Here is a 7,906-nt window from a genome sequence, read left to right as displayed (position 1 = left end):
CACAGTGCCTGCGCTCACCAACTGCCTGCAGCCAGGAGTGGGCACAGTGCCTGCACTCACCAACTGCCTGCAGCCAGGAGCGGGCACAGTGCCTGGGCTCACCAACTGCCTGCAACCAGGAGCGCGCACAGTGCCTGTGCTCACCAACTGCCTGCAGCCAGGAGCGGGCACAATGCCTGCACTCACCAACTGCCTGCAACCAGGAGCGGGCACAGTGCCTGCGCTCACCAACTGCCTGCAGCCAGGAGCGGGCACAGTGCCTGCGCTCACCAACTGCCTGCAGCCAGGAGTGGGCACAGTGCCTACACTCACCAACTGCCTGCAGCCAGGCACAGTGCCTGCACTCACCAACTGCCTGCAACCAGGAGCGGGCACAGTGCCTGCGCTCACCAACTGCCTGCAGCCAGGAGCGGGCACAGTGCCTGCGCTCACCAATTGCCTGCAGCCAGGAGCGGGCACAGTGCCTGCGCTCACCAACTGCCTGCAGCCAGGAGTGGGCACAGTGCCTGCACTCACCAACTGCCTGCAGCCAGGAGCGGGCACAGTGCCTGTGCTCACCAACTGCCTGCAACCAGGAGCGCGCACAGTGCCTGTGCTCACCAACTGCCTGCAGCCAGGAGCGGGCACAGTGCCTGCGCTCACCAACTGCCTGCAGCCAGGAGCGGGCACAATGCCTGCACTCACCAACTGCCTGCAACCAGGAGTGGGCACAGTGCCTGCGCTCACCAACTGCCTGCAACCAGGACCGGGCACAGTGCCTGTGCTCACCAACTGCCTGCAGCCAGGAGCGGGCACAGTGCCTGCGCTCACCAACTGCCTGCAGCCAGGCACAGTGCCTGCGCTCACCAACTGCCTGCAGCCAGGCACAGTGCTTGAGCTCACCAACTGCCTGCAACCAGGAGTGGGCACAGTGCCTGTGCTCACCAACTGCCTGCAGCCAGGAGCGGGCACAGTGCCTGCACTCACCAACTGCCTGCAGCCAGGAGCGGGCACAGTGCCTGTGCTCACCAACTGCCTGCAGCCAGGAGTGGGCACAATGCCTGCGCTCACCAACTGCCTGCAGCCAGGAGCGGGCACAGTGCCTGTGCTCACCAACTGCCTGCAGCCAGGAGCAGGCACAGTGCCTGCGCTCACCAACTGCCTGCAACCAGGAGCGGGCACAGTGCCTGCTCTCACCAACTGCCTGCAGCCAGGAGCGGGCACAGTGCCTGGGCTCACCAACTGCCTGCAGCCAGGAGTGGGCACAGTGCCTGTGCTCACCAACTGCCTGCAGCCAGGAGCGGGCACAGTGCCTGCACTCACCAACTGCCTGCAACCAGGAGCGGGCAAAGTGCCTGCACTCACCAACTGCCTGCAACCAGGAGCGGGCACAGTGCCTGCACTCACCAACTGCCTGCAACCAGGAGCGGGCACAGTGCCTGCACTCACCAACTGCCTGCAACCAGGAGCGGGCACAATGCCTGTGCTCACCAACTGCCTGCAGCCAGGAGCGGGCACAGTGCCTGCGCTCACCAATTGCCTGCAGCCAGGAGCGGGCACAGTGCCTGCACTCACCAACTGCCTGCAACCAGGAGCGGGCACAGTGCCTGCGCTCACCAACTGCCTGCAGCCAGGAGCGGGCACAGTGCCTGCGCTCACCAATTGCCTGCAGCCAGGAGCGGGCACAGTGCCTGCGCTCACCAACTGCCTGCAGCCAGGAGCGGGCACAGTGCCTGCGCTCACCAACTGCCTGCAGCCAGGAGTGGGCACAGTGCCTGCACTCACCAACTGCCTGCAGCCAGGAGCGGGCACAGTGCCTGGGCTCACCAACTGCCTGCAACCAGGAGCGCGCACAGTGCCTGTGCTCACCAACTGCCTGCAGCCAGGAGCGGGCACAATGCCTGCACTCACCAACTGCCTGCAACCAGGAGCGGGCACAGTGCCTGCGCTCACCAACTGCCTGCAGCCAGGAGCGGGCACAGTGCCTGCGCTCACCAACTGCCTGCAGCCAGGAGTGGGCACAGTGCCTACACTCACCAACTGCCTGCAGCCAGGCACAGTGCCTGCACTCACCAACTGCCTGCAACCAGGAGCGGGCACAGTGCCTGCGCTCACCAACTGCCTGCAGCCAGGAGCGGGCACAGTGCCTGCGCTCACCAATTGCCTGCAGCCAGGAGCGGGCACAGTGCCTGTGCTCACCAACTGCCTGCAGCCAGGAGCGGGCACAGTGCCTGCGCTCACCAACTGCCTGCAGCCAGGAGTGGGCACAGTGCCTGCACTCACCAACTGCCTGCAGCCAGGAGCGGGCACAGTGCCTGTGCTCACCAACTGCCTGCAACCAGGAGCGCGCACAGTGCCTGTGCTCACCAACTGCCTGCAGCCAGGAGCGGGCACAGTGCCTGCGCTCACCAACTGCCTGCAGCCAGGAGCGGGCACAATGCCTGCACTCACCAACTGCCTGCAACCAGGAGCGGGCACAGTGCCTGCGCTCACCAACTGCCTGCAGCCAGGAGCGGGCACAGTGCCTGCGCTCACCAACTGCCTGCAACCAGGACCGGGCACAGTGCCTGTGCTCACCAACTGCCTGCAGCCAGGAGCGGGCACAGTGCCTGCGCTCACCAACTGCCTGCAGCCAGGCACAGTGCCTGCGCTCACCAACTGCCTGCAGCCAGGCACAGTGCCTGAGCTCACCAACTGCCTGCAACCAGGAGTGGGCACAGTGCCTGTGCTCACCAACTGCCTGCAGCCAGGAGTGGGCACAGTGCCTGTGCTCACCAACTGCCTGCAGCCAGGAGCGGGCACAGTGCCTGGGCTCACCAACTGCCTGCAACCAGGAGCGCGCACAGTGCCTGTGCTCACCAACTGCCTGCAGCCAGGAGCGGGCACAATGCCTGCACTCACCAACTGCCTGCAACCAGGAGCGGGCACAGTGCCTGCGCTCACCAACTGCCTGCAGCCAGGAGCGGGCACAGTGCCTGCGCTCACCAACTGCCTGCAGCCAGGAGTGGGCACAGTGCCTACACTCACCAACTGCCTGCAGCCAGGCACAGTGCCTGCACTCACCAACTGCCTGCAACCAGGAGCGGGCACAGTGCCTGCGCTCACCAACTGCCTGCAGCCAGGAGCGGGCACAGTGCCTGCGCTCACCAATTGCCTGCAGCCAGGAGCGGGCACAGTGCCTGTGCTCACCAACTGCCTGCAGCCAGGAGCGGGCACAGTGCCTGCGCTCACCAACTGCCTGCAGCCAGGAGTGGGCACAGTGCCTGCACTCACCAACTGCCTGCAGCCAGGAGCGGGCACAGTGCCTGTGCTCACCAACTGCCTGCAACCAGGAGCGCGCACAGTGCCTGTGCTCACCAACTGCCTGCAGCCAGGAGCCGGCACAGTGCCTGCACTCACCAACTGCCTGCAGCCAGGGTTCTGTATCTGTGAACATATATCATCAATAACAGCAACAATTATCCTGTTAGTTTTGCATCAAGTGTCCCCCACACATTTTAGGTTATAATATATTTGGGCAGAGCTACCTGTCTTCTGTTTCATACAATTCCTTTGTCTATATAATGATCCCCTCAAGTTACAGCACTATGTAAAATTCTGGTGGTTTATGAATAAAATATAATAATAATAATAATAATAATAACTATAGACTCATACTGTTTGTGCAGCAAGCAATAAGTCAATTATTCCACATTCCTGTTGGTTCTTAATTAATTTGCTTAGTTTTCCAAACCCTAATTGTGAAATGAAACCTGCTGTCTGAGAAGTAAAATGATGGAAAAACTGTTTGCACGCTGAGTACACTTCTCTTCCCTTCCGCTAATTATCAGTATTAAGTGTTATTTACATTAGGACAAGTAATCCTCCTACTGCATACTTTCTGGGTAAGTCACAATTTCCACACACTGAACACATCACACACAGCTCCCTCTACTGGCAAGAAGAGGAAACAAAGGATAGATAGGATATATAGATAGATATTGAAAACATATACACACATGTTAATTGGATCACTCCAAATTATATAATTGAATGAGAAAGATTGGGTTTGCGTTACACCTAATGTATTATATACAGTAAAGGTAAGTTTGTGCATTACAAGGTGTGCTGTGCTATCTTAGAATTAGTACAATTTAACATAAAAAAACATTCCCAATGTAACCCCCGTCCCTGCCCGTCCTGGGGTTATGACGGCGTTGACAGGTGTGTTGCTGCGGACAGATCTCTGACGCAGTGCCCCAATCTCAATCTAACTCCTGCTATCTGGAAAGGTCGCTCTTCAAGATTCCAAAAACTACTCCCCAACTCAAGGACAATAACCAATAATTATTTATTGAGACATACACCTGAATAAAGCTATTTTTTTACTAAAAGACAAAGGAGATTTAAGGCCAGTGACTCAATGGAAGTACTGGTGAAAAATGGGCACTGGTCCCTGATTAGTTGAGTGTAACCAAGACAAAGTTTCGGAAGAAATCTATTAACGTACTCACCATGTGACGAGGATACTAATTTGCACAGAGTAACAATGATAATTATACCAAATGCATTTGCAAGAAGAATAGTTGGGACATAGTATGAATTCACTGGAACCTTGAAGATGAGAGATTCCACAATATATAATAATGATGATAATTCACATCTATGCATTGGAGGGACACACACCATAAACCGACTAACAATACTGGTGCCTACAGCTGAAATTACAAAGTAAAGATGTTTATATTAAATGAGCTCAGGTACTTTGTTGCTATAAAATGCTGACTTGGTCATTACAATGAAATAATGAACAATTTGGGAAAACACAATCCATGGCTCACACAAGGTGTGGATAGATGCCAGTTCTGAAGGCCTGGTAGTCACACGAAATACTGTTCTATTGGCTCTGACTGTCTCCATAAGCCTCCGAGTTCTCCGGTGGCGAGGCTGAATTAAAGCGAGGTCCATCTGCTGGACTAAATATTTGGCAGGTCAGTGAGAGTGGGTACTGGGCACCACTGAATACCTGGACTGGATTTGGATTCACTCTGGATACCCGGATCAGATCTGGACTCATAGTGGATATCTGGATAGTAATTGGAATCCCTCTGGACTCCTGGATCGGGTCTGGACACCCCCTGGGTACCTGGTCACACTGTTCGGCTTCTGGACTGTTACGTAGTTCCTTCACTCTGGGCTCTCTCTTCTATAATTGCACTCTCCTCTATGGCAGCACTCCCCTCTCAGGGAGTACTCTGCTCTATAGCAGCCCTCTTCTCTATAGTTACGCTCTCATATCTGACAGTTCTCTCCTTTATGGCAGTTTCCTCCTCTATAGCCACTCTCTCTCCTCTAGCAGTACTATCCCCTATGGCAGATTTGTCCTCCATAGCCTTGCTCTCTCCTCCAGCAGCTCTCTTCTATGGCAGCTCCCTCCTCCATAATGTCTCTGTCTCTTCTGCTCTCCTAAATGGCTGAACCTTTTTCCCCCCCAGTGGAACTCTCCTAGTGATTGGTCAAGCACCATTGTCCTGATTCCAAAACTAGATAGGACTTTACACTTCTGTAACGATTTCCACAAATGGCATATTGTTTCTAAATTTGACACTAACCCTATGTCCTGTGAGGGTGAACTAATTGGAAGATTGGGATCAACTTCACCGTACAGGGGGAAGGAAAAGACAACATTTTCTCTACTGGACAGACTGGATCACCACAAATTGTTCCCTTTTGGGTTACATCGTTGTCCCAGAGGATGATGGATAGAATGTTAAGACCCCACACACACTATGCTGCTGCCAACATAGATGATTTAATTGTTCATGACCCTGACTGGCAGTCACACATTTGCCCAGGGTACAGGGGGGTTACATACCATTCTAGAGGCGGGGTTGAAGATTTAACGAACCTGGGGTGCAACATTAAAGATGTTTTATAAAACCTTTAATGGTACAATATTAAAAACTAGCCCTGCTAAGACCCTTCCTCGGGATCGCTGGTTTATGGTAAGCTGGAATCCAGAAGTGGAAGAGATCACATCTTTTCCTTATCCTGTCTACAAAAAAGCTGATATGTGACCTATTTAATAAATTACTTTGCAATTTGAGCTGTTTGTCTGCTGGCATCTTATTTATCAATATTTGATTTATAACTTTCTTTTTGCATTATTCTGCTGTGTTATTATTGGAATGTGTTTTTTAATTAATCTTATATTGTGTCTAAACCACTGGTATTTTTTTCTTTCGCCCATTTATATATTGTGTGTCAATGACTTGCCAGAGGTGTCCACCTTTAATTGTTGCTGATTTTAAGTGGAGACATTTGTTTTTAGGTGGTGTGTGAAGGCTCTGCCTACGACTCGTATAACTTGCGTCAGTTGTGATTGTAACATTTGGAGGTATATTTACTAAACTGCGGGTTTGAATAGTGGGGATGTTGCCTATATCAACCAATCAGATTTTAGCTGATATTTTGTAGAATGAGATAAATAAATGAAAGCTAGAATCTGATTGGTTGCTATAGGCAACATCTCCACTTTTTCAAAACCGCAGTTTAGTAAATCTAGCCCTTGGTGTTAAACAATAAATAACTGATGTATGTAACAAAATGCGTTTTTCTGTCTTTTTGTGTTGCTATCTTAGTTATTGAGGGAAACAATAATGAAATATTTATTATTTCATATTGTTTATTGATTTTTTTGACAAAGCATTTTTGGCACCAATTCCATAGGCTCAGAGACTGCGCAGAACTTTGCAACAACAGAATGCAATGCAGGAACCGGCAATATGATAGAATGGCTGGGATATCACAAGGGGCAGGGACATCTAATGCTGTTTTACCCTTACCACTTTACTACCACTAGGGGGCAGAAATTGTCCAGTACCTGCGGCCACCAGTGAAAGCATCACCCAGTAAAGGGAGCGGGATATAGTGGTCTGTGCATTAATATTATGCTGTGCCAGCAGTATTGCATATTTAAGTACCGCTTCAATGCATCATGCCGGGGCTACTCTGGGACCCCGGGCGAAGTGACCCCTCTGCTGCGATTAGATTTTCCTATATACCGACAGCTTAGCGCTGACGGTGATAGGAGGAAGTGCTATCCGCACCAACACTGTATCGGATCTGCGCAATACAAAACTTATTAAAACTTCATGCATTGCAGAACATCGCAGTCCCCATAGTAATCTATGGGGACTGCAATGCTTCACAGTATTTCCCTAAAGGGAGAAGATTTCTGTGAAATCTGCTCCGTTAAGCATGCAATGCATAGCAACTAAACTTAAAAGATCTACTTGCCATAATGACGCGATTCGCGGTGAATCAAAACATTTTGGCCCCACCCGTGCAACATTGGGGCAGGGCCAAAATGATGTAATTGACCGCACCCCACCCCCTCCCTCCAACCACGCCCCCTGCCCGGGATCTCCCGGAATTAACTATGTGTAGGTTGGCAAGTATGCTGTACATACACCCATTCCACTCCCCGTTCTGCCCCTGAAATCGTAGGCTGTAGTCAGGGTCCTTTACGCTCTAAGATCAATTGGAAGTTTTTGTGTTCTCTGGCGTATAGTCCGGTACTGCGCATGCGCAGAGCAATTGTGCCCAATGTATCACCATTTACACTCCTTAATAAATCAGACCTATAGTATACAGAGCTAGATAGTTTTCATGTGTACTGTTTATTTTTATTGTGCGACCTATGTAAGCTTAGGCCGGGCTTAGTTTATGAAAGTCCTGATCAGCATGCAGATTCATGCAGGGGCGGATCTAGAAATTTTTTCTACCCCGGGCGATATAGGGGGAGGGGGGATTTAAGCCCCGCCCCCTTTCTAACTTCTAAGGCTGCCGGCGGCTGCACAGTATGTGCTGTCCCGCTGCTCTGATTGTGTTTAAAACACAATCAGAGCAGCCGGGCAGCACATTATCACTGCCTAACGGACCTGCA

This window comes from Mixophyes fleayi, chromosome 3 (assembly GCF_038048845.1).
Source record: "Mixophyes fleayi isolate aMixFle1 chromosome 3, aMixFle1.hap1, whole genome shotgun sequence".
In the NCBI taxonomy this organism is placed as follows: domain Eukaryota; kingdom Metazoa; phylum Chordata; class Amphibia; order Anura; family Limnodynastidae; genus Mixophyes; species Mixophyes fleayi.
Note: the sequence above shows the minus strand (reverse complement) of the source record.